The 27,010-nt window shown below is 44.2% G+C and overlaps 1 protein-coding gene across 1 annotated transcript in view; it reads right to left on the bottom strand.

The window, feature by feature from the left end:
• Positions 1-16,525: 16,525 nt before the first annotated feature.
• The window catches only part of LOC309560185 (mamu class II histocompatibility antigen, DR alpha chain), an 81,231-nt gene continuing 70,746 nt past the window's right edge, over positions 16,526-27,010 (bottom strand). Inside the window, exon 5 of the mRNA XM_082263758.1 lies at positions 16,526-16,796. The gene's annotated coding sequence lies outside the window, so the exon portion shown is untranslated. The remainder of the gene's footprint in view (positions 16,797-27,010) is intronic.

The following is a 27,010-nucleotide window of genomic DNA, read 5'->3' as shown; positions in this document are numbered from 1 at the left end:
CCGGCTGAGAGAGACGAGCAGGATGCTGGAAGAGGAGATAAAAAGGCTTGTGAGCAGGTGGGATCTCTCTCCTGGGACCCCGACCTCGATCTGCAAGCAAGGTCTCTGTGTCAGGCAGTGCTGTGGCTGAGTCGCGGCCTGTGAAAGAGAAAGAGAGTCATCATGTGTGCGTAGAAGGGGCATCCATTGCGCGCCTCATGTGGTTGTTCGGTAGCAACCTGGAGGCCACTTCTGTTCCATCCACACCAGATCCAGCTAGACCACAGTGCAGCGCAACGTGAGGTTGGATGCCATCCCCCGAGCCAGGACCCTGAGGGAGTTTCTGCAGAGCCTGCACACCTTGTCTTTGACATCACCAGTCACAGGGATCGGTGAACAGGCACCTGCCCATCTTCTCCTGTTATGAGACACTGCATGCAAAAAACATTATCCTTCTTTCTGCCTACACCTGTAGAACTCTGTGCCACACTTACACCTTGTCAAGCAGCTACAGTGTTCATCTATACTCTGCTATTCAGGACATCTTCAGACAAAAATCACCTAAGTGCTAGCTGAAGATTCAAGGACTTCTTTTCTTCAAAGGGACTATACCTAACCTTCCCCCTCACAAGGGATTGATACTTACAGAGCCAGAAAGCCCTTTTATTATCTGGGACTCTACTTCTTAAAGTAGCAGGTTAAATTTTTACAGGTTAAGCCGTTTGTGTTGAATTGTGTACACTATTATATTTTTGTAAATTCTTTTATTGAAATATAAAAGGCAAATGACAAGTCACAAAGAGAAATACAATGAATGATATTGAGAGAAAATAAAATACATATCCTGTTTATACTGTATATATATATATATATATATATATATATATATATATATACTCATATATTTACATAAAAAGTACAGTAAAACTGCAGGAAAGGGCACTGGGGGGCAATGTAATGTGATTTTATTTTATTTTAAATGGTATCAGTGTGTTTGGTGTGTTTTACATTCGAATTTGCCGCCGGTCCCACCCCCCGGTGGACGTCACGTCACCGGAGACGGAAGCCGGGGCTCGCAGACGATCGGGAGGAAGCTCCACCGCCGCATACCGCCCGCATACCGCCCGCATACATCGCTGGATCCCGGAGAAAAGGTAAGTAAAACCTCTTCCAGCATCCAGCGATCTTCCTAGCGCTACCCCGAGTGTGGCTCGGGGTTACCGCTTTTGGCTCTAAAATCTAACCCCGAGTCACACTTGGCAATACCGCTAGGAAGGTTAAGGATGCCCTTCTGTGTATCAAAATGGTTCAGTGTGCTGGATTTGAAGAGCAGGTATTATCAAATAGCCATGCCAAAGATAGAGAAAAGACTGCCTTCATTTGACCCATGGGATTCTACAAATTTAATCAGATGACACAGGAACTATTGGGGGCTCCACCAACATTCTAGCAACTAATGGAGAGAACCGTGGGAGACACAAACTTGATTGAGGTCCTGGCATATCTGGACAATATCATCATGTTTGGAAGGACCTTAGAAGAACACGAGGCACGGCAGAAAAAGGTCTTTGAAAGGCTCCATAAGGAGGGGCTAAAATTATCGCTGGAGAAGTGCCAATTCTACAGAACCTTTGTTATGTACTTAGGCCGTGTCGTTTCAGCTGGAGGAGTAGCCACAGATCCTAAGAAGCTGGAGGCAGTCACTACATGGCCTAACCCAAAGACTGTGACCGATCTGGGGTCTTTCCTGGGGTTATGCTCCTATTAAAGGAGGTTCATGGCAAAATTTGCGACTCTTGCTCAGCCCCTCAATGAACTGTTGCAGGTTGCTTCAGGCAAAGTATTGAGTAAGCCAAGCGTGAAGAAGCCTGGAGCTCAAGGAAAAGGAGATTCCATACAAGAGCAATGGACCCCTCAATGTAAGGAGGCTTTCTGGCGTCTTAAGAGGAGTCTTACTGAAGCAATGGTGCTGGCCTACGCTGACCCAGTAAAGCCATATGATCTCCATGTGGATGCTAGTAGAGATGGACTGGGTGGAGTCTTCTACCAAAAACAAGATGGCAGACTTAGACCCACAGCCTATGTGAGCCGCAGCCTCACTCCATCCAAGACAAACTATCCCGTCCACAAGCTGGAGATCCTGGCCTTGAAATGGGCAGTGTGTGGAATAGGAAATGGGTGGACAAGTTAAAGGATTACCTATATGGAGCCACATTTGTGGTGAAGACGGACAACAATCCTTTGACATATATATCTCTTATCCAGGGACATGCAGTCAGGGGAAGCCTCACCTTCCATGAACATAAAAGAACATAAAAGAAAACAAAAAAAAAAACCATTCAAGCTTCGAGAGTCTTAGCTAAGGGGCGAGGGGGGACGGGGAGTTGTAGGTAGCTGAAGTCCTACCCCACCACAAGGCTCCTAGCACCTATGGTTCCAGAGATACAGGGCTCATTGCGCAGCCTGTAAGAAGCTACATACAGCGCGGCCAGTTTAAATACAAGCTGGCACATGCTGTTTGCAGCAGACTGTGAAGATGAGCTCACAATGCCTCTGACTTCTAGTCGGAGGCACTGAGCTCAATAAACAGCTTGGAGCCTTGGACCAATGGTAAAGTACCATTGGTTCAAGCTGTCTAATAAAAATGCTGCAGTGGAGCCTCTCCTCTCACTGCAGTGTCATAGAAGGGGGCATGTGTCTAAAAGACAATACTCCTTTCCAGTCCAGCCCTCTTAACTACAAGAAAAAAATATGGTTTATAAGGTTTACCCATAATCCCATGTTTTTCTCATACAGTTAAGAGGTAGAATCTGCTGCTGCAGAAAAGGTATTTTTTTTAATCAAGCAAAACAATATATTATTACGCTATAAGTTATAACATAATCATTTATTATTTATCTATTTACTGTGCAATTACTGGTTTAAAGTTATAACTTCAAACTTCAGTAATTTGTCTGTTAAGCCACCTGCTTGAGTACAGTTTTTGAAAATATAAATAAATTACCTTAAAAACAATATATAAAAATTTGTATATTACTTACTTATGGTAAATAACCACTTCCATCCAGGCCAATTCTGACACGTCTATCCTACATGTAAAAATCATAATTTTTTTTTCTAGAAAATTACTCAGAACCCCTTTAAACAGTATATATATATATATATATATATATATATATATATATATATATATATATATATATATATAGCTATTTTTATTGGACTGTTTCACCGTTTGTTTTAAATTCTCCTGCATTTCACTTTTTAGTAAATGACCCTGAACCATTTTTTTGTTTACTTGTTTATACTGAATATTACTTTTACATTTCTGGCTTCAGAAAATAAAGAGACATGTTTTATTTTTTCTACAATCTTTAATGTCATCTTTTCTAGTAATATTGTTTCCAGCATCAACAAAAAGGGTGACTGAAAAACATCTTAAGGCTCTATGCACACAGGGCGTCATAAAAACGAGCTCCAAAGCTGTTTCTTGACGCCGAGAAAAAGCAGCTGTAAAAAGGTGCTTTCAGTAGCTTTTTCAATTTGCGTTATTGCACGTTTGGCCATGTAGCTTTTAGCAGCGTTTTTTCTGCCTCCATTCAAAATCAATGATTCCCTATGGGAGCCTATTGATTTGAATGTAAGTCGCACCGCAAGTCGGATCAGGATGATCCGACTTGCGGCGCGACTTGCACTGTGAGAATCTTGAGGGGGAACTCCACGCCAAAATGGGGGAAAAAATGGCGTGGGGTTCCCCCCCAGGTTCCAAACCAGGCCCTTCGGGTCTAGTATGGAATTCGAGGGTAGCCCCACGCCAAAAAAACGGCGTGGGGCCCCCCCAAAATCCATACCAGACCCTTATCTGAGCATGTAGCCCGGCAGGCCAGGAAAGGGGAGGGGACGAGCGAGCAGCCCCCCCCCCCCTGGACCATACCAGGCCACACGCCCTCAACATGGGGGGGGTGTGGGTGCTTTGGGGCAGGGGGGGGCTCTGCACCCCCCCACCTCAAAGCACCCTGCCACCATGTTGATGAGGACAAGGGCCTCATCCCCACAACCCTGGCCGGTGGTTGTGGGGGTCTGCGGGCAGGGGGCTCATCGGAATCTGGAAGCCCCCTTTAACAAGGGGGCCCCCCAGATCCCGGACCCCCTCCCTATGAGAATGGGTATGGGGTACATTGTACCTCTACCCATTCACCCCATAAAAGGCAGTGTGTTTAAATAACGACAGGAGACATTTTGAAAAGTTTATTAAAAATCTTCATCCGGTCTTCTCCGCTCCGCTCTTCTCCTCTCCACTCTTCTGCCCTCTGCTCTTCTGCCCTCCCCTCTTCTGCTCTTTTGCCTTCACTGGTCTTCTTCTTCCTCCGGTCCTCCTCCGACGCTGTCACCGGTGATTATGCTGGTCTCCGGTCTCTGCAGCTTATTATATAGTCATTAGGGGCAGGGCTTCCCGGTGACATCACCATGGGAGCAAGGTGCTTTGAGGTGGGGGGTGCAGAGCCCCCCCTGCCCCAAAGCACCCACACCCCCCCCATGTTGAGGACGGGTGGCCTGGTATGGTCCAGGGGGGGTGGGGCCGCTCGCTCGTCCCCTCCCCTTTCCTGGCCTGCCGGGCTGCATGCTCGAATAAGGGTCTGGTATGGATTGTGTGGGGGGGAACCCCACGCCGTTTTTTCGGCGTGGGGCTACCCTCAAATTCCATACCAGACCCGAAGGGCCTGGTTTGGAACCTAGGGGAGGAACCCCACGCCGTTTTTTTCCCCATTTTGGCGTGGAGTTCCCCCTCAAGATTCTCACAGCGCAAGTTGCGCCGCGAGTCGGATCATCCTGATCCGACTTGCGGTGCAACTTCCATTCAAATCAATAGGCTCCCATGGGGAACCATTGATTTTGAATGGAAGAAAAAAAAACGTATAACGTGGCTTAACGCACGCTAAGCAATGTTATTCAGCCTTTAGCAGCGTCAGACGTTTTTACAGCTTGACGCTGCAGCTCCAGAACGCACAGTTCCTGGGTTTTTTTTCGAGCTGTAAAACGCCTATGCCACTTGGAGCTCCTAAAAGCTCTATGTGTGCATGAGGCCATAGAATAACATGGATGGGCGTTCTGCAGCTGCAAAAAAAAACATCTGACGCTGCTAACAGCAGCTCCAAAAACGTCCAGTGTGCATGAGGCCTAAAGGGACAGTGTTTGTAAATATTTTTGGTAAATAAGTATAACTACTGTAGTAGAACGAGTAGAACTGCAATCGCCTAAGTAATGAAAATCGAACACGTAACTTGTGAATATGTAACCTGTGTATATCTGGCTCTAATACTAGCCAGTGCCTCACCAGCCACTGACCTCAGCGCATGTCCCTGCTCTTATCCTCTGCCAAACTGGACGCCACAGGGCATAGGTGGTTGGCTGAGTTAGCCGGGTTCCAGTTCAGTTTGAGGTATTGGCCTGGGGCTGGGAATTGAAAAGCAGATGCTCTGTCTCATAGACCTTACTGGCATATAGAAGAGCCTGAAGACTGGACCTATGTAGTAACCGCAGAAGGTGTACAGGCCCTGTGTCAAGGCACAGCCCAATGACTCAAAGGGGTTACTGGGGTTGAGTCTGTAGGAGCCCATCCCTCCAGAGTGCCAAAATATTACTGCGGCCTAACACAGTTGTAGGGCAAGGGCCTCCCTCGGTTGTTCGAGAGAGACTTAAAAACCGAACAGAATCAGGACACGCAATGCCACCTGATCATTAAAGCCTTGGCCAAGCAAGACCCAAGCTTGTTGTTGAAGAGCCCTGTGGCCGAATCCAAGATCATACGCTGAGAATGGAATAGGTTGCAGCTCAGAGATGGATTGTTGTACAGACAAGGCCCCTCTGTGGAGGAGAAATGGCAACTATTCCTTCATGAAAAACACCGCACAACAGTGTTAGTAGCCTTGCATGATGAACACAGACATCTAGGCACAGAAAGAACTTTCTGTCTGGTCAGGGATAGGTTCTACTGGGCTAATATGAGGGCAGAGATAGAAAGCTATTACCACTCTTGTTTCTGTGCATTCAATGCAAAACATTACCAGTCCAAGCTGCTCCAATGGGACACCTGCAAAGTCAAGGGCCCATGGAGCTAGTGTGTATTGACTTCCTGTGCCTGGAACCCAATACAGGTCCTGGTGGTGACCGACCATTTCATCCACTATACTCAGGCCTACCCTACCAAAGATCAGCAGGCCAACATGGTGGCGAAAGTCCTTGTGGATAAAAAACGTTTGTCTATTACGGACTGCCAGTCGGTATTCACTCTGATCAAGGTCGAGATTTTGAGAGTTAGCTAATACTCCAGTTGTGCTGGTTGTTGGGCATAAAGAAGTCCAGGACCATGCCATACCACCCTCAAGGAGATCCCCAAATAGAGAGATTTAATAGAACTTTGCTGAACATGTTGGGGACTTTACCCACAAAAAAAAAAAACAACATTGGTGAACCAAATTGCTGCGGTAGTGCATGCTTACAATAATACCAGGAGTGATGCCTCCAGGTACTCCCCTTACAGACTAAGGTTTGGGAAAGAAGATCGACCTGGCTTTTGGGACATCTGTTGACAACACCTCCCTGACTCCTCGTAGGGGGTATGTAGAACAGTTTAGAAGGAATCTGAAGCAGGCATATGAAAGGGCTGTGGATTGCACTGCCACCAGAGTGCTGAGAAACAAAAAGAACTTGCCAGGACAGTGACGACACCTAGGAACCAATTTGGAGCTGGAGGCTAGGTCTGTTTGTGCGGCTGCTGTTTACACTGGATTGTCCCAAAAACGATGTATCTTTGGATTGTGAACGCTTGTGTTGGTTTGTTGCGCTGCAAGCACCTGTAAAGAGTGAGTACCCTGTGATTTTTTTTATAAATGCAAATTTAAAAAGTGTATAAGCACTATTGGCTTTTCTTATCTTTCATTCAATATATCGGGATACTACAGTCCGTAATGAGAGGAGCCTAGAAGGAGGTTGGAGAAGTTGGATATAGCCAACAGTGGGCTAAAAAGCTGGTTTGGATCACGCTTAATCACGGTGATCACATTACCCCAGTTGAGAATACTCTTGGTGGGGGGGGGGGGGGGGGGAAGCACATCGAGGTGGCACACTATTGTTTTTTTGCACTGAGAAGGAATTACATGGCGGATCAAGCACTGTGTGTTTTTCTTGATTTTTTGATTTTTGCTTTATATTTTCGTTGCAACCAATCATTTGCATGGACTCTTTCGTTGTTATATGGTAATTGCACGTTTATGTTGGACAATATTTCACTATATGTTGGACAATTTTTCACTATATTTTTGCACTTTTTATTATTATTTTAATATTGTTATATTCTGATTGTACAGTTATTTAGCACTCACATAGCGCAGCATTTATTATGTATTGATTTAGTTAGCACATGAGTGGGATTGTGAACAATGCTAGCAGCTTAAATTCACTTAATTTCATAGATAGTAGCTTGCAGGATCAATATATTTAATAAGTGTTCATCTTGTGTCAGGTTATCACAGGCTCACCTTGCATCCCTTGCTTGTCAGGATATACCAGACTAATTTGCTTTATTCTGCTATTCAGGACATCTTCAGACAAAAATCACCAAAGTGCTAGCTGAAGATTCAAGGGCTTCTTTTCTTTGAAGGGACTAAACCTAACCTCCCCCCTCACTAGGGATTGATACTTATAGTGCCAGAAAGCCCTTGTTTTACTTGAGACTCTACTTCTGAAAGGAGCAGGTTATAGTTTTACAGGTTAAGCTGTTTGTGTTAAATTGCATGCAATATTATATTTTATCTGGACCCGTGGGTTGAGGTACAGAAGGGAGTGATCTGACATAGCTAGAGGTCATTCCTCTGCCCTCCTTCTGCCTGTTCCCATAGGTTTTTCTTGTCTAAACTGGATATTGACTGTGTTTAATTGCTCTATATATTCGGCCATCAGTTATCATCTGCTGCTATTATTGTCTCTGTTATCAGCAGTACTTTTCAAGAGGTTCTACTACGGTATAAGAAACAAGCTTATGTCCTTAAACTTTATTGTCTTTATTGCCTCAGTAAACAAAGTTCAACTGTTTTACCCAATTTGTGTATGTGTTTCCAATTGTCTCGGTTACTACTAAAAATGCCTGAACCCAGGGTGTCAGAGGTGTCGGAGGACTTGCAAGGTCAGGGCAACCAGTGGGGTATAGATTCAAAAAGCGGCCCTCACAGGCGTAGCACTACATGTTAGCTCAGGGATCAGTAACCAACATCGGCTAAAGCCAAGTTAGGCTTGCAATGGCGAATAGTTTTTTAGAGGTTCCATTGCATGTCAGATTAGAAGCTTCTAGGGACTAAGAGTGGATAGGCTGATTCTGAGTTCCATTGTTACACCATGTTTTCTTGCAGGTGAGAAGCTGCATTCCAGGCTGGTTGGACAACAGTTGGAGGATCTCCCCATCACTGCAGATTCTGTTTTTTTTTTGTGGATATTGATACCACAAAGAGAAACCAAACCTATATTCTAAATATTTAATACTTATTTTTAATTAAGGTTTTAGTTGCTCTGTGTGGTATCCATACAAACAATGTCTTTCTATTTATTTATATATATTGTACTGAGTGGGGATATCTGTCCAGACATTTTGGGATGAGCACCCACCTCCTTGAACTGGAGTCCCATATATTTTTGTAGTTTGTAAATGTTATACTCCTTAATGCTCTTGCATTGCAGTGTGCTACTATACACAAATTAAAGTGTACGTTTCCCCAAAAAATAACATGACTGCTGAGAAGCATAGGCTCATTTATGAGCAGCTAATAAACCAATACCTTGCCCCCCAAAAAGACACAGAAGCTGATTAAGTTGGAAATAGGGCAAGGCCACAGCTTTATTGAACTTTGCAAAAGTAACAACTTTCCAAATGTACCAAACAACAGTGCCAGTCACGGTTATACTGTGAGCACCCGACAATGCCAGTCACAGTTCTACTGTGAGCACCCATAAAACATAAACTTACATAGTCTAAGAGGCCTGTCCTTACCATCAGTGCCAGACAGACATTAGACTGACCCCAGAATTTAACTTGAGGGCATAGCCCATAAAGCAACATCAATTGCTGGCAAGGTCAAAACCGCCAGTAAAGCTGTGACAAAACATCATAACGGGCGGGGGGGTGGTCAACTCTTGTAACAGCTGAATCTCCTCAGAGCAGTTGGATGTGCCCCAGCGTAGCCTTTTCCTAGAGTTCAGGCTCCACCCAGTTACCTCAGGTCTTTGTAGCCAATCCCAAGGGAGCTACTTAATTTCTCTTTTAGGTTCACACCCACAGTGATGCCATGCTTCCAGCAGTCAAGGCTCCCTTTCCCTAAAGGCGGTTCAAGGGGCCTTCATGACTGCTGAGAAGCATAGGCTCATTTATGAGCAGCTAATAAACCAATACCTTGCGCCCCAAAAAGACACAGAAGCTGATTAAGTTGGAAATAGGGCAAGGCCACAGCTTTATTGAACTTTGTAAAAGTAACAACTTTCCAAATGTACCAAACAACAGTCATGGTTATACTGTGAGCACCCGACAATGCCAGTCACAGTTCTACCGTGAGCACCCATAAAACATAAACTTACATAGTCTAAGAGGCCTGTCCTTACCATCAGTGCCAGACAGACATTAGAATGACCCCAGAATTTAACTTGAGGACATAGCCCATAAAGCAACATCAATTGCTGGCAAGGTCAAAACCGCCACACGCAAGTCAGTGGTACACTGACGAGCGCCCCACCGCAGCCAGCACCTTCTCGACACCAGATTGTAGGCCGAGATTACCATATTTAGAATAATCGTTTAAATGAACCCCATAAGGTCTCAATAAATACTCTTATCTCCACCAAGACCCCTGTGGCGAACAACAATGCCACCAATCCTGTGGACAATTTCTAAAAACCTAGGTATTCACCTTGCGGCAAAAAAAAAAAAGCTCCAAACAAGAACTAGAAACAAGAACAAAGTATGACAGGCCAAAACCAGAAAAAGGGGACAATGTTGGACCAAGTGATAGATCGGTAAAAGTGTCACAACATCGAGCAAAAACATGCTTAACTGGGGAGATTGAAAATACAGACCGGTAATGCCCATATTTGTTCCCTATACATAAAAGATAAGAATGAAGGGACCTAAAACCAATTGTCTACGGTAATACCCATAAAAAAACTGGCGCAACAGGACTCAAAAATGAACCTCAATAACCTCCTAGGAAAATATTAATGGGAAGATGCACGGACCTGGATGTTGTGTGGCAAAGTCCAAAAAGTCCATAAGAAGCACCGGTCTGTGCACTCCAGAAGGCTGCTGATTCTCAAGACGAGAAGGAACTTGCAATATACTGGAAGATAAGAACAGCGCCACTCTAAGTGCAGTAAAACCAATACTTTATTTGACATATAATAATGCTGGGTACTCACAAGATAAAACGTTTAAAAAGCATGGTAAACGTATGTAGAAAGATCCATTAATCCAGTGCCTGGGCAAGGAGGGGCTGATGTGCTCCAAATAGATCCGTCCGACTGCGGGAGTGAGCAGTATCCGGACCCCGAGGACACCTGCAACGCCTCCGGCGGCGGACTTCCTCAGGCCTGAGGAAGGAGCGCATGCTCCGACAACGCGTCGCCTACGTCATCACGCCCACGCTCTACGCCCAACCCGGAAGTCCGCCGCCGGAGGCGTTGCAGGTGTCCTCGGGGTCCGGATACTGCTCACTCCCGCAGTCGGACGGATCTATTTGGAGCACATCAGCCCCTCCTTGCCCAGGCACTGGATTAATGGATCTTTCTACATACGTTTACCATGCTTTTTAAACGTTTTATCTTGTGAGTACCCAGCATTATTATATGTCAAATAAAGTATTGGTTTTACTGCACTTAGAGTGGCGCTGTTCTTATCTTCCAGTCTACGGTAATACCAGCAACCCAGGGAAGGCCATGAAAATTGCAACAACGAATTTTTCCAACTGCAAAGGAAAATTCTCCCAACAGTGTCAAATTTCGGCATGGCAAGAGGCCCAATAAACGAAGGAGTCAGCAATGATCTAAACTAATGCTGGAGAGAAACTTTAAATCAGAACAAAAGGTGAGGATGAACATGTAGCAACATTTTTGAAATGATTCCCTTCTACCTAAAAGCCATCTTGCACATCCGAAAAACCCATACCATGGGCAGCAATGGCTGTGCCAAAGAGGAGAGAGTGTGTAGGAAAAATCAGTAGGAGGCAAGATCAGCTGAGAAAGGAAAAGTCGGAAGACCCGAAAATATTGGAATTAGCTGAGGTTGGAGGAATCAGCGTGAGATAAAAACAAAGAATTCCGTGATTAGCTCATTCTCTGAGTTACTACCAAGTGAGCGTTTGTCCTTGGCAACGCGTTCACTTTTCTTAAAGGTGCCAAAGAAAGCTAAAGAAAAGGCATTTAGAAAAAAGAACCCTAAATGCAAAAAACCGACGGAGGGCCAAATGGAGAAGATGATGCTTAAGTTGTGCACAGTAGACAGGTGCCGCGAATCAGGGAAGCACGTCAGATATTTCCAACCCTTTAAAACCCTCTGGATAAGAAAATTCTGGAGATATCCCCTTGGCTGAATAGTCTGAAACAATACCACAGAGAGAGCAGTATCCACCATCAAACCAGCCACAACTATATCCTGCTGGTAAAGAGGTAGGAGGAAAGAGCCAGATGCCTGTCCCGCAGGGGGAAAGGGAGAACTCCTCACCAGGTGACAGCACCAGTTCGTCCCAAATTCACTGGCAGAGTTCTGGGAGGGAAAACAGACAGGGTCCAATAGGAGTCAAAAACAAGACTAGAGAGTGTGCAGAGGGGCAGTTAACCACTTGTACCACACTCATCTGTTTATAAAACCACTCGCCTAATCTGCAAAATTTACACCAATAATTCCACTGTCACCAAATCGGGAAAGAGCTCTAACAGCATCATGTTACACAACAGATAGAGTTGGACCCAACGCAGGTCAATATACATATACCATAGACTAACATTTCGGCAGTCAAAACACAGTTCTTTTCGGCAGCCATTTAGGCAAAACTGGGTATCAAAATTAAACAGCATTGCCTTCCATATGTTTTGTAGACCTCCCAAATGAGATCCACATAATTGAATAGTGAAAATGCTAGTTCCGGAATTTTTTTTTTTTTGTACAGAGCAATGCATAGGCACAGAAAACCATGCAGCCAGTTTCCAAAATTCAAGGAAGCTGCTTTGATTTTTCACCCTCAGTATTAACATCAATATGTGTTTCTTTGTCAACTGTCTGTGTATCAAAAAGCACCCGCGTCAGCACATCCGTGAACTGACGGTGCCATATTTAAAATATAATTATTTAATCACTTACCCCTCTGATAGTAAAGAACCCTCTACTCAGTTTAAAGTTAAACCGCTTCTCTTCCAATTTCAGTGAATGGCCACGTGTCTTATAAACTCCCTTTCACTAAAGTGTTTTTCCCTATGCTAGGGTCACCAGTAAGGTATTTGTATATCGCTATCATATCCCCTCCCAAGTGTCTCTTCTCCAGAGAGAATAAGTTCAATGCTTGTAGACTTTCTCCATAGCTGAGATTCTCTAGTCCCCTTATTAGCTTTGTTGCTCTTCTGTGGACTCTTTCCAGTTCCAGCACATCCCTCCTGAGGACTGGTGCCCAGAACTGGATGGCATACTCAAGGTGCAGCTGGACCAGAGTCTTGTAGCGTGGGAGAATTATTAGTTTATCCCTGGAGTGAATCCCCTTTTTAAATACATGCCAATATTGTGATGGCTTTGCTTGCTGCAGCTTGGCATTGAATGCCATTGCTGAGTCTTTGATCTGCTAGGAACCTTAGGTCATTTTCTATCCTAGATTCCCCCAGAGGTTCTCCCCCTAGCGAGTAACTTGCGTTCGTATTTTTAGCATCAAAATGCATTACTTTACATTTTCAACATTAAACCTCATTTTCCATGTAGTTGCCCACTCCATTATTTTATTTAGGTCTCCCTGTACGGTTTCCACATCCAGTGCTGAAGTTATTGCCCTGCTTAGCTTTGTATCATCCACAAATATTGAGATTGAGCTGTTTATCCCATCCTCTATATAATTTATGAAAAAATTTAACAGAATTGGTCCCAAGGCAGATCCGAGGGGACCCCACATACCACACCGTACCATTCAGAGTACTCACTATTTATCACCAACCTTTGGACCCACCCTGTAGCCAGTTTTCAACGCTATGGTCCACGCCAAAAGGCTTCAGTTTGTAAAGTAAACGTTTGTGGGGAACTGTATCAATTAACTTTGCAAAATTCAGATACAACACATCCACAGGCTTTCCTTTATTAGATGGCAGCTCACTTCGTCATAGAATGTTAATAGATTGGTCTGGCAAGAACGATCCTTCTTGAATCCATGTTGATAACTAATGCTTTCATTACTAAAATCTTGGATATAGTCCCTTATCATCCACTCCATTAACTTGCAGACTATTGATGTTAGGCTAACTGGCTTGTAGTTCCCAGGGATATATCTCAGCCCTTTTTAAAATATTGGTACCACATTGGCTTTTCTCCAAACAGCTGGTACTAGTCCAGTCAGCAATATGTTCATAAAAAATAAAAATGGAACTAAGGTCTAGCTACCTGACTGAGTTTCTTAAGGACCCTCTGGTGATTTATTTGTGTTAAGTTTTTCAAGTCTATCTCTGACTTGCTTCTGTTAGCCACAATGGTACATTCTGTGACATGTTATTAATATTACAGTCTTGGTTACTGTATCCCCCCTTTCCTTTGTGAAAACAGGAGAAGAATGCAATTAAAACATTTGCCTTCTCTTTGTCATTTGTAACCAATTTACCTTCATGATCCTTTATGGGATGATTTTTTTTTTCTCTCCTCCGCTATGTGTCTTTCATGGTCTATGTTAGGTGCTCTGATTGCATTCTTACAATTCTTGTTGCTTTCCTTGTATCCCTGGAATGCTGATATTGCTATGCTAATGCTGAGCCTTATATTTTTTGAAGGATTTTCTTCACATTTATATGCATTTTTACATGATAGTTTATGATCATTGGAGGAGAGCAGGCTGAGTTCCCAGCACAGCTAGAGAACTGACTACACTGTGTTCTCCTGCCTAGTGTGGTCAATTTTTAATAGGAGAGTAGAGAGACTGGCAAGAACACCGTGGATTTCACACAAAGGTAGCAATACAAATAGAACCAGATACTTTTTCACACAAGTACATGGTACAGCAGATACATATCAGGAATATTATGTTTGATTTATATATCCTTTAAACCCTTAGAATGCAGGATACACACATGGGCAAGAACTTTCCCTGCTGTGTGACATCATTACATGCCCAGCTGCTGAATATTTGTACATGCCCACCACTTTACGGATAGAAATGCTCTTTTTTTTCTAATGTAGCACAACTAAATGCAAGGAATATGTATTTTGGAGTGCTGTAGTCTGTGTCCATTGGCTTCTACTGTACTTGTGTATTGGAATGCCATTGTAAATTAACTTAACTGCAACAAAGAGGTTTGAAGGAAACCTAAAGGCCTCCCTTCCCATGCTAACTAAACCCTCTTGAATTTACCTTAGATCAGCTAGTGATGTGGTACAGAAGTCTGCACCATACTAGGTGGCACTAAGTTAGGGGAAACTTCCCAGCAGGCTTACAAAATAGACATTTGTATTTGGACCAAGAAACAACCCATTAATCCTGGCACTCTGCACCCTGAGATCCCCCAGCAAGCGCTGACCAGTGTGTTCAGATTGGAGGTAGTTCCCCTTTCAGAACACAATAGCTCAGCGGGGAGATTGCTGTACTAACTGCATAGTTAGTAGAGCTAGATCTTGTTTGTTTTGTTTTTTGTTCAGCCTGCTGGGTTGAACGAAAAAAAAAAAAAATGTACCATGTGTACCAGGCTCAAAGAACACCTTTTCCTATGTTATGCTGAGAAGAGAGGGGTGTTTTGTAGTCCTAATATACTTCTTGCGTTGACAATGTTTCTTCACTGTAGATATAGCACTGTGAGTGAGCACTGAAACTCTTGGACAGGATGTGTGTTACTTGCAGGATCACCAGGGGAAAATAAACAATATAAAGCATGAAAGAAAAAAAAAAAACTAACGCAGCCACCATATCTAAGGACTCGAAAGCTGCCATATGTTACATTTTTGTTCTTAAAGCAGACCTTTATCCTAAATTAAAGTTAAATTGTCCCTGCCTTCTCCCACCTTACACATTTAAATAATATATATATTTTTTTCTTATTCAACATAATTTTTTGTGTTGCAATGCAGGACTTCCAAATTTCTCACATGCTTTGGATCCCAACAGAACCCTTTGACACAGTACAAATGCACATGCACAACATTTCCCGTGCATGCACAAAGACTGGGCTAGTATGAAAGTCCACAGCTCAGGGTGTCTAGGTATGTGCAGGCAATCTACCCACATGTGCACAGGTGTGTTGCAGGGCTCTGCCAGGACCTGAAAGCTGGGCAGAGCCCTGAGGCACATCTGTGCACTCGACAGCGAGGGGAGGAGGGCCAAAACTAAAGGGAACTGAAGTTTCTCTTTAAGTTTAGATATAATTTATGTAAATGGCTTAGGCAGGCCATACATGATGCAATTTTCTTTCTTTCAGGAAGAATATCGCTTGATTCCCTCATCAACATGTTGTTGGGAGAATCCCTCCCTCTGATCTATTGTGTTCTCCCAGCAGGAGGGTGCAGGGAGCCATCCCTGCTGAGAGAACACAGTGATTATTGCTAGCGGCTATAGCTGCTGGCAATAATTGCATTCTAGAAATCAGACATGCTGGTTGTACCCAAGTCGATCTATGGATTGACTTGGGTACAATCAGCCTGCCCATGGATGGATCTATGGATGGATTGAATCTTGGCTAGTCCCTACTGAACCGGTCCCTGCTGAACAGGCTGAGATTCGAACCATCTTTGGCTGGCTTTAGTGCGGTATGAATGTTGACATTCCAGTCAGCACAGAGTCACTCAGTGCTTGGTAAATACTGAAATGTGTGCTAATCTTTTCTTTCAAGCCCCAAGGTTTTGAAGTTAGAGTAAATAAGACCGTAGGCTCTAATAATGAGCTATAAATTGTTTGAGTGATGAGTGAGTTAAATAAAAATTCTAATACCCATTTTGTTCCATTTCTAGATTCCCGATGGTCTCACACCAACTGCAGTTGCATGTGTACATGTTTTCAGTAGTATGAGTATGAGCAGCAATAAGGCTGATTTACCATAAGAGTTAAAATTCTTCACAAAAAAAAAAAGAAGTGAAGAATTACTTCAATTGTCTAATCGTGTGCAAATGAAATAATAAACAGGAATTTACTCTTCACCTTATTGAACAAGTGAAGTGAATCTTCACTCCTTTAGTAAATCAACCTCATTGTGTACAGCTGAAAACATCTACCCTCCATTTTATAAAATAATTATTTTCATTATATTGTGGAATATAATTTGCACCAATCAACTTTTCTTTTTTCCACTCTTTTATTTTTAAGGGGGAAATCACAAAAGTTTTAATTTAGCACTGCTGTAAGTAAAAAAAAATTGGTACAATTATTTTAGTTCTCTTAAAGCATGGGATTAAGGTTATGGCACTGAAAGCTTTGAATAGAGAAAAGGTAAAGTGTGCTGAATCTTCAGTATCAGATGATCTCCTATAATGTGTTTTTCTTCATCCAGAATTTAATTTAGCATTTTGAAAACTACAAATATGAAAACAGCTCAGAAGCATCAGAGATTGCTGACAAAACCTGCAAAAGAAAGAAAGTAAAAAAAATTAAAAAGTTATGTTGTAAAATTAGATCTTAAACCCCTCTTCCTGTTCCCATTTTATTTGAACAGTTTTAACATAGTAAAGGTAACTAAGCTATAAAAAATTAATTGGCTAAAGTTACAGAAATCAATACATTTTTTGTATTTACAAAATGAATATGTGTGGCTCTGGGTGTGGTCACCATCCACTCATCTTATAACAAAAAAAAAAGCGTTGAAAGTACTCAAAATGGGACATAAAGTGATAATAATGATTCCCTAGCTGAGTGGACCAACAATCGAACTGCATGGTTGGGGGCTGACAATCAGCTGTGGGGGATACCACTGGATTTGTATCATGTCATGTTGAAACTTTATGTGGCTTTAATACTGAAGGAATTTCTTACATTATTTTTTAACCAGTTCCCATCCATGCTATAGCTGAATGATGGCTACAGCACAGGCTTACTTTGCCAGGAGGGCATCCATGGATGCCCGCGCCCCCTGTGGTGTGCTCTATGATGCTGCATCCTTAGGACACAGTTGATCACACATCAGGTTAAAAGGCCAACCACAGCAGCTCTTTACCACGTGATCAGCTGTGTCCAATGATAGCTGATCATGATGTAAACATAAGCCGGTTATCAGCATTTCTTTCCTCATGCTAACAGCGTGAGGAGAGCCAATAACCGGCTTGTGTGAAAGGGACATCTTCACTGATAATCAGGGCACTAATTAGTGTCCTGATTATCAGTGCAGTCCCAACAGTGCCCACCAGTGCTGACAATCAGTGCTCACCAGTGCCTCCTCATCATTGTCACCTATCAGTGCCCATCAGTGCCACCTACCAGTTCCTATCAGTGCTGTCTATCAGTGCCGCCTATCAGTGCCCATCAGCGCCACCTATTAGTGACCCCTATCAGACCAGACTCATCAGTGTCGCCTCATCAGTGCCCACCAGTGCAACCTTATCAGCACACATCATTGAAGGAAAAAAAATACTGGTTTGCAAAATTTTATAACAAAATATGAAAAACGTTTTTTTTTCTTTTTCAAAAAATCAGCATTTCTTTGTTTTTTAACAAAAAATTAAAAATTAAATTACCACCAAAAGAAAGCTTCATTTGTGTAAAAAAAATATATATATATATAAAAAAACTTTCCTATGGGTACAGTGTTGCATGACCGCACAATTGTCATTCAAAGTGTGACAGCGCCGAAAGCTGAAAATTGGCCTTGGTGAAAGTGCCCGATATTGAAGTGGTTAAACATGTTAAGTAATTGTATGTGTAACAATCAGAGGGTAAACAAGTGTGGCGCTGCACTTACCCTCTGATTGTTACACAATACTCTGCTAGATTATTATGTTAGCAGCTGTTTAGTATTATGACATTAGCGCAATCATGTTATATGGTTATTTAGGTAATTGTATGAAGACAGTCCATCTGTATATACTTGGTATAATTTAATTGCTCAAAATAAATATTGATATTTTAAATCAATTTTGATAGTAGGTTGCCTTTAAAATCCCATTATGAGTACTTTCAATTTTTTTTAAACTTTTTTGTATTTAACTGACCACATAAAAAAAAAGCCTCAGAAAAAAAAAAACTCCCTGCAAGAAAATGTACAGTTTATGGGTTCCCATTGCTCCAACGTTAATACATATGTAGAATAATTGAAAAATGTGAATTTGTCACTCCTCTAGAGCACATCATAGTAGGTATTAACAAAAATAAACCAAACAGCACCCACCTATTTAACATATATAGTTAAACATATAGAAAAAAATCATCACCAAAATGTTTAATTTAATTAATGACCGGAAGGTTTTGCCCCCTTAATGACCAGGCCATTTTTTTGTGATTCGGCACTGTGTTATTTTACTTGACAATAGCGCAGTCATGCGGCACTATACCCTAATTAAATTGATGTCCTTTTTTTCCCCACAAATACAGCTTTCTTTTGGTGATATTTGATCAACTGTGCGATTTTTATTTATTGCTCTACAAACAAAAAAAGAGCGACAATTCTGAAAAAAAAAAAAAAAAAAACAATATTTTTCACTTTCTGCTATAGAACATTCCCAAAAAGAAAAATGTAAAAAAACATTTTTTTCCTTCCTTTTAGGCCAATTTGTATTCTGCTACATATTTTTGGTTAAAAAAATCCCAATAAGCACATTTTGATTGGTTTGCGCAAAAGTTATTGCGCCTACAAACTAGGGGAAAGATTTAGGTCATTTTTATCTTATTTTTTTACTAGTAATGACAGCAATTAGCGATTTTTAGCGGGACTGCGACATTGTGGCAGACAGATCGGGCATCTAACTGACATTTGACACTTTTAGGGGGACCAGTGACATTACTACAGTAATCATTGCTAAAAATTCACTGTTACTGTACTAATGACACTGGCATGGAAAGGGTTAACACCAGGGGCGATCAAACGTGTCCCTAGGGGTGCTTTCTAACTGTGTGGGGGATGGTCTTGCTGAATGAACAGAGACCTGTGTTCCTAAATAAGAGTAACACAGGATCCCTGTGTTCATCACTGACGGAACAGCGGTCTGCCGTGTTTACAGCAGCAGACCGCCGTTCTGTTTCCACGGGGTGGGATCGCAGGTGCCCGGCAGACATCATGGCCGCCAGACCTGCTGATTGGCTCCCCCTGTAGCCAATCAGCGCGTGCGCATGCCCCCACTAGTGGTCCCCCGAAACTACGTACAATTACGTCGTTTCACGGGACAGAGACGACCTGCCGCAATATATATACCGCTGGTGGTCGGCAAATGGTTGTACACCTCTAATGAAAAATGAAAAAATAATATCCTTCTATAATGTGCAGCACTATAAATATAATAAAACAAATTTAAATGATAAGTGATGAGTAAATATCCAAATAAAAATGGTGTTGGTTATAGAAGTGTCCATAAAGGAAAGTCCCATACAGAAATCCGTGCTGAGTAAAGAAAGAAATCCAAGGATAGCAAACGTGACAGCCCAGATTTGTGAGCACACTGGAGGCTTACCAGAAGACAAGCGACCACCTTTACTCAGGGAGGTCTAAAAGCACTCAAAAAACATCCAAATCCACTGGCAGAAGCTTGAACACTCAGGTGGCCTGAGGCAGTAAATACAGCAATGGAAGGCAGACAAGTGTTCCAGGGGGTCAAGCTAACAGATCCTCACTTGTGCTCAGTAAACAATGTAAATGCAATATACATGGCTCTACACAGTACAGTACTGTACAAACATTTCATTCATTATAAAAAAAGTAGTGCACTTACAATAAAATAGCGATAAAAGGCATGCATCACATCATAAGCCGTAAACAGGTCAGTTTGCCACAACCAACCTTCTCAAGTTTCTCTCTCTCCGTCAGCCACAGCAACCACATTTGCAGCCCAGTATACCCTACTACCAACTATGTGTTAGTACCCTGTTTCCACTTGCTGAACCTACCCTGCCTTTAACCCCTTGAAGATTACCTCTTCTCTGCCTGTGGCAATTCCTTAGCAACTGCTCCCTCTTTTTCACTTTCCCTTAGCTCTCTCCTCTCTGCTGCTCCCCCTACTCACAGCCCTGTGTTCACATGCAGAACCTCAGTGTCTGAACCCAAAAAAGAAACAAAAGTTTCACTCCAGCTGATCTGCTCCAGTCTTCCTCCACACCAACCGATTTGCTCAAGCCTGCTGCCCAGCCTGATAGTCCTCTGCCTGCTGCCCAGCCTGATGGTCCTCTGCCTGCTGCCCAGCTTGATGGTCCTCTGCCTGCTGCCCAGCTTGATGGTCCTCTGCCTGATGCCCAGCCTGATGGTCCTCTGCCTGCTGCCCAGCCCGATGGTCCTCTGCCTGCTGCTCAGCCCGATGGTCCTCTGCCTGCTGCTCAGCCCGATGGTCCTCTGCCTGCTGCTCAGCCCGATGGTCCTCTGCCTGCTGCCCAGCCTGATGGTGCTCTGCCTGCTGCCCAGCTTGATGGTCCTCTGCCTGCTGCCCAGCCTGCTGGTCCTCTGCCTGCTGCCCAGCCTGATGGTCCTCTGCCAGCTGCTCAGCCCGATGGTCCTCTGCCTGCTGCTCAGCTCAATGGTCCTCTGCCTGCTGCTTAGCACGATGGTCCTCTGCCTGCTGCTCAGCCCGATGGTCCTCTGCCTGCTGCCAAGCCTGATTTTCTGGTGCCTGCTGATCCGTTGCTTGTTGCCCAGTCTGCTGATCTGGAGCCTGCTGCCCAGCCTGCTGATCCAGAGCCTGCTGCCCAGCCTGCTGATCTAGTGTTTGCTGCCCAGCCTGCTGATCTGGTGCCTGCCGCCCAGCCTGCTGATCCGGTGCCTGCTGCCCAGCCTGCTGATCCGGTGCCTGCTGCCCAGCCTGCTGATCCCCATGCCTTCTTATCCTATGCTTACTGCCCAGCCTTCTGATCCGGTGCCTGCTGTCCAGTCTGATGATCCAGTGCCTGCTGATCCGATGCCTGCTGCCCAGCCTTTTGATTTGGTGCCTGCTGCCAGACTTCTGATCCGGTGCCTGCAGGTTGGGTGCCTGCTGCCCAGCCTTCTGATCAGGTACCTGCTGCTCAGTCTGATGATCCAGTGCCTGCTGCCCAGTCTGATGATCCAGTGCCTGCTGATCCAGGGCCTGCTGCCAAGCCTGCTGATCCGGTGCCTGATGCCCAGCCTTCTGGGATGGTGCCTGATGCCCAGCCTGCTGGGACGGTGCCTACTGATCTGGTGCCTGCTGCCCAGCCTGCTAATCCTGTGCCTGCTGTCCAGCCTGCTGAACCCGTGCCTGCTGCCCAGCCTGCTGATCCCGTGCCTGATGTCCAGCCAGCCTCGGATGATCCTCTGACCAATGACCAGTTTTATCTTAATGATCCTCTACTTACCGGCCAGCTGGGTTCTACTGACTTTGTGCTTACTGCCCAGCTAGCTTTAATTAACTCTGTTTGCTGCTCAGCTGGATTGTCCTGCTAAGGGTAGGATTCCATCTGCCATTGGGTCTGACACCTCTGAGTCTTTGTGTACCTTGTATGGGTTACCTGTTTGGCCTGAGATTCTCTTTTCAGTCGCCTCAGTTGGGTCCCTCTTCCAGTATATTGCGCCAAAGCCTGGTGGTCTGGACATACCCTTCACAACTGGTATCTACGCTTGCCTTCATGACCTTGGTAGTGTTGAGCTCCAGGGGAGTGGCAGAGTACCCTTTGTGCCTTGGCACAACCCAGATGTGATTGCCACAACTCCAGGTGCATTAGGGAACCTGGGTCAGGAAACCTGTGCCTTGGGGAATACCTAGATGGCCGTTGATGTGTGGAACAAGTCCTGTAAACCAGGCAAGCTACATGGTTGTAACCAGACATTCCTGTGTTGTCACATGACCCCAGGGCTAAGTTTGTGGATGACCCATGGTACCCCAGCTTTGGAATACCTACTATCTTGAGGGATCAAATGTCAAATGTCTCTGAGAATCTGACCAATAGGATACCTAGTCAGTTGCATAACCCCAGTGGTGGGGTACCTAGCCAGTCACCAGACCCAGGTGGTGGGACACCTAGCTTATGGTTGTATCCCTGCAGCAGGGCATCTTATTTGGAACCCGGCACTTCTTTGGCCCATGAGACATTTTCCCTATAGACTGATATAGCAACTGGGTATCTTTTATGGACTCCTTTAGCTATGACTGGTTGGAGCGTCCGGAGGTCACTCCTTAGAGGGGGGGACTGTCTGGATTGGGTTCACCTGCAGGTGGCACTGTGGCTCCGAGATCTATAGGCTGCAGTTCCGATGTCCACCAGCAGGTATCCCTCAGCAACCAGCGTATATTAAACCCTGTCCATTCTCTGCATTCCTACCTTGGCGTTCTGTCTCCATGTGCCCCTGACCTGCGTTCCAGTGTTGCTGCATCCTGTTCCTGGACCCTGTCCCAAACCTGCAACCTGATTACTTCCCACCTGCTCTCTCTGTCTCTTGTTACCCTCTCCCTGGCCTGTCTTGCTCCCAGCTACCTCTGCTTGATCACCTGTGTATGACCCTGGCTTGTTACAACTATGTTTTGCATTCCATACTTGTATATATTTGGTTTATGCAGTTCTTTGTGTGTCACTGTTGGTTTGGTTCTCTGTTTTTTTTTTTTTACACAGTGTGATATATTTGAGGTGTGTTTACCTTTTATGTTGTTCACTTATTTTTTAATAAATTATATTATTTTACACTGTACTTGTGCCTGGTATTCTCTGTGGCAGCCCACACATTTCTGGTCACACCGGTTCCTGACAGCTGTGCTAAACATGGCAAAAGAACTCATGGGACGTTTTGGCGTAGTGCAAGTTGCACATTTTTTTACTGTGTGTTTTGCTGTGTTTCTTGTTTCTGTGTTCCTGTTTTTTCATGTGACAAAATGTGTGTTTGCTTCTGTGTTTGGTGTGCTGTTAATTATTGACACTGAAAGTGCACCTAGGTAATTTTAGGGGTATAAATGTGGCCATACACTATACAATCTCTGTACAATCTCCTTTAGATTTACCAAAACGATAAGAGGAGGACACACTGTGACGGGACTCACCGTCACTGGGAGTGAAAGACAGATACTTAATAGTTTGAATCGCTTCAAGTGGGACAGTAATATTTGTCAGCTGTTTGATTCTGAACATGTTCATTGAAAGAGCTAATCACATTGGCTTCCGTTCCATGTCCTTCAATGTCAGAGACTGGCTTTCCCTATTGTTTAGGTATTGAGATAATGCGTATTCCATGTACTTCAATGTAGGGGGCGGACAGACTGTCATGGGCAGTCTTGTCCTATTGTCTGTTTTGAGATGGAATGTGTATTGTGTTAAGTCTGCCTGTCCCATTGTTTAATGTTAATGACCTCACATTGTTCTGTCCAGATGGCTAGATAATTAATTCAGGTTAATTCTATTTCTGTATACAATATCATCTACATATGATAATGTAATCAGGCAGAGGGGAGGGATTGTGTACACTGTATGGGAGTGACTGAGTGTAAAACTCTGTTTTATTGGATTGTGAATTTCATGTGTATAAAAGAGCAGCTGTACCATTAAATCTAGAGTTCTACTTCACCCTCAATCTGGAGTCCTGTCTCTTATTGGGGGAATCTGCTACAAGGCATTGCTTTGCTCTTCATACTCCCTTGAATAATCACTAAGCTCTTGTAAGAGCTTGTTCCTGTTCCTGCTTAACTCTCTGGGGAAAGAGAGGTTCACCCACTGGAACCTGGAGCCTTGTCACAGGTCCAGGGTGGGTAGGAGATGGCGAGACTCCAACCAAGCTGCGGCAGTTCGTGGGGTCTGCGGTGGTTATGGTGTCTGGTGGAGTGCTTGGAGCCCTCGGGAAGCACTAGGAGCATCCATCAACGGAGGTACCCAGTCGGGGTGCCAATTGATCCGTTAAACACACCATCTTTCCAATCACTTTGTATCCAATCAGGCAGGCCCTTGCACTACATCAGGTGTGTCCCGTGGGCTGCATGCGGCCCCAGGGAGTTTAGCATGCAGCCTGAGCCCATCTGGAGGGAAGATGGGGAAGCCAGGCAAATGCACGCGTGGAGAGATGCTGAGGATGCTGTGCAAACATAGTTAATGGGTAAAAGGGTGTGTGATAATGAGGTAAGCTAGTAAACTTTGTCTTAGTGATTTCTCCTTCCCAAATCTACATACCAGCAAGCGATTAAGCTTTCTAAGAAATACAGCAAGTTCTAAGGTAAGGCCACCTTCTCAAATTCAAAGAGCTTTTTTTTCTCTGCAACTGAGGTACCTTAATGGTAAATTGGTACACAGGGGAGCTAGAACTTAGAAAAAAAAGCTTAATAGTCTTCAAGCCCTGAAAGGAGAAAGCACATCTGAGGAGCCTTCTATAGGTGGGGAGTACAGCTAAGGCCATTTTTATCTTATTTATCTTTATTCATGAACAGTGAGTCAACATCTGTGTGTGGGTGGGTGCCATTTTGATGAAGTCTACTGGAGCTTGACAAGCCAATTTTGTCCCTCCTGCACCAGTTTATTCACATGCTGCTCTGACTGACACAGGTTTGGAGAGTATCTGAACAGTATTTTTACTTGTTTGGGGTACATTCCATGACTAGAGATTGACAGAATCCTGCCTCCTATTATAATGTGTCTGCAGCGAATTAAGTCAGTCCATGGTGGTCAGTTGTAAACTGTGGATTGACAATTCATTTTGGTGGATTTACTCAGCCCATGCCCTATGAACTAGGGTTGCCACCTTATCCCTATAAACCAGGGCACACAGTAATTACACAGGTTCTGTGGCTGATTAAGGTGGTAATTAAACTCACTTAGTGTCTTATGTGCATTATATTAGCCTCAGAACCAGTGTAATTAATGTGTCCTGGTTTAAAGGGATGAGGTGGCAACCCTACTATGAACCTGTTACCACTTTTTTTCTGCATACAGAATGCACACTGGAACTTCCAACCACATTAACTGAAGCTCAGGTTTTTAGCTCATCCTGGAGGAGCTTGAGTTACTGACCAAATTAACCACTTCCTGCCCGAACTATAGCAAATCACGGCGGAAAGGTTGTTACATTATCCTGACTGGACGTCATATGACGGCGGCAGGATAATGCGCTCTGCGTGCCCCCGTGGGGGGGGGGGGGGGCGCAGAGCGGCGATCAGTGATTCGGCATGTCACTCTGACACACCTCATCTCCGATCTCGGTAAAGAGCCTACTGAGGTTGGCTCTTTACCATGTGACCAGCTGTGTCCAATCACAGCTGGTCACATAATAAATAGGAAGTGCCGTTGATCGGCTTACCTCAGTTCGTGCCTGACAGGCACGAGTAGAGGAGAGCCGATCTGCGGCTCTCCTGATGGGGGGGGGGTCTGCACTGGTAATCAGAGCATTGATTACCAGTGCCGACCCTTAGGGGGGGTGCCGCTAGAACCACAAGGGATGCCCACCCATGACCCCAGGGATGCCCACCCATGACCCCAGGGATACCCACCATGGCCACCAGGGATGGCAATCAGGGCTCAGGGAGCCCGCCAGTGCCCTCCCCATCAGTGCTGTCCACCAGTGCCCATCATTGCCATCTATCAGTGCCGCCCACCAGTGCCCATTATTGCCCACCATTGCCGCCTATCAGTGCCCATCAGTGCCACCCATCAGTCCCCATCAGTGCCACCTATAAGGGCCGCCTATCAGTGCCCATAAGTGCCTCCTATCAGTGTCCATAAGTGCCGCCTATCAGTGCTGCCTATCAGGGCCCATCAATGCCACCTATCAGTGCCCAGCAGTGCCGACTATCAGTGCCCACCAATGCTGCATATCAGTGCCCATCAGTGCTGCATATCAGTGCTGCCTATCAGTGCCACCCCATCAGTGCCTCCCCATCAGTGCCCCTCCATCAGTGCCTCCTCATCAGTGCCTCCTCATCAGTGCCTGTCAGTGCGGCCTCATCAGTGCTCATTAGAGCAGGAAAAAGCGTATCTATTTACAAAATTTTATAACATAAACAAAACATTTTTATTTTTTTTTCAAACTTTTCGGTCTTATTTTATTTGTTTAGCAAAAAAGAAAAAACCTTGCGGTGATCAAATACCACCAAAAGAAAGCTCTATTTGTATGAAAAAATTGACATAAATTTGGTTTAGGTACAGTGTTGCATGACCGCGCAATTGTCATTCAAAATGCAACAGCGCTAAAAGCTATAAATTGGCCTGGGCAGGAAGGGGGTGAAAGTGCCCTGTATTGAAGTGGTTAAAGTGATTGTAAACAATCACCTTATAAGACAACCTTATTTAGTTTAAAATAAGAATGAAAAGCAAAAGATTTTTGTATAAATATAAATATACATTATAAATAGCTTTTTTACCTTTTTTTTTTTTTTAAAAGTGATCACATTCTCTCTGTTTCCTCCTATTCTCAGCTGCATAAGAGCTGAGGGGAGGAGTAGCAGCAAAAAACACTGAGCTCCTCAGTCAATGGCTGTACAGCGGGGGCGTGTCAGGACAAGTCTGATCATTGGAGGAGAGCAGGCTGAGTTCCCAGCATAGCTAGAGAACTGACCACGTTGTGCTCTCCTGCTTATTGTGGTCAGTTTTTATTAGGAAAGCAGAGGGACTGGCAGGAACCCCAGGGATTTAACATAAAGGTTTTGCATAAAAGAAGCAATACAAAGAGAACAGGATACTTTATCATACAAGTACATTGTACAGCAGGCACATATCCGAAATGATGT

This window comes from Pelophylax lessonae (genome assembly GCF_965119305.1).
Source record: "Pelophylax lessonae genome assembly, chromosome: 7".
Classification (NCBI taxonomy): domain Eukaryota; kingdom Metazoa; phylum Chordata; class Amphibia; order Anura; family Ranidae; genus Pelophylax; species Pelophylax lessonae.
The sequence above is the reverse complement of the archived record's forward strand: the minus strand, read 5'-3'. Positions and strand labels throughout refer to the sequence as shown.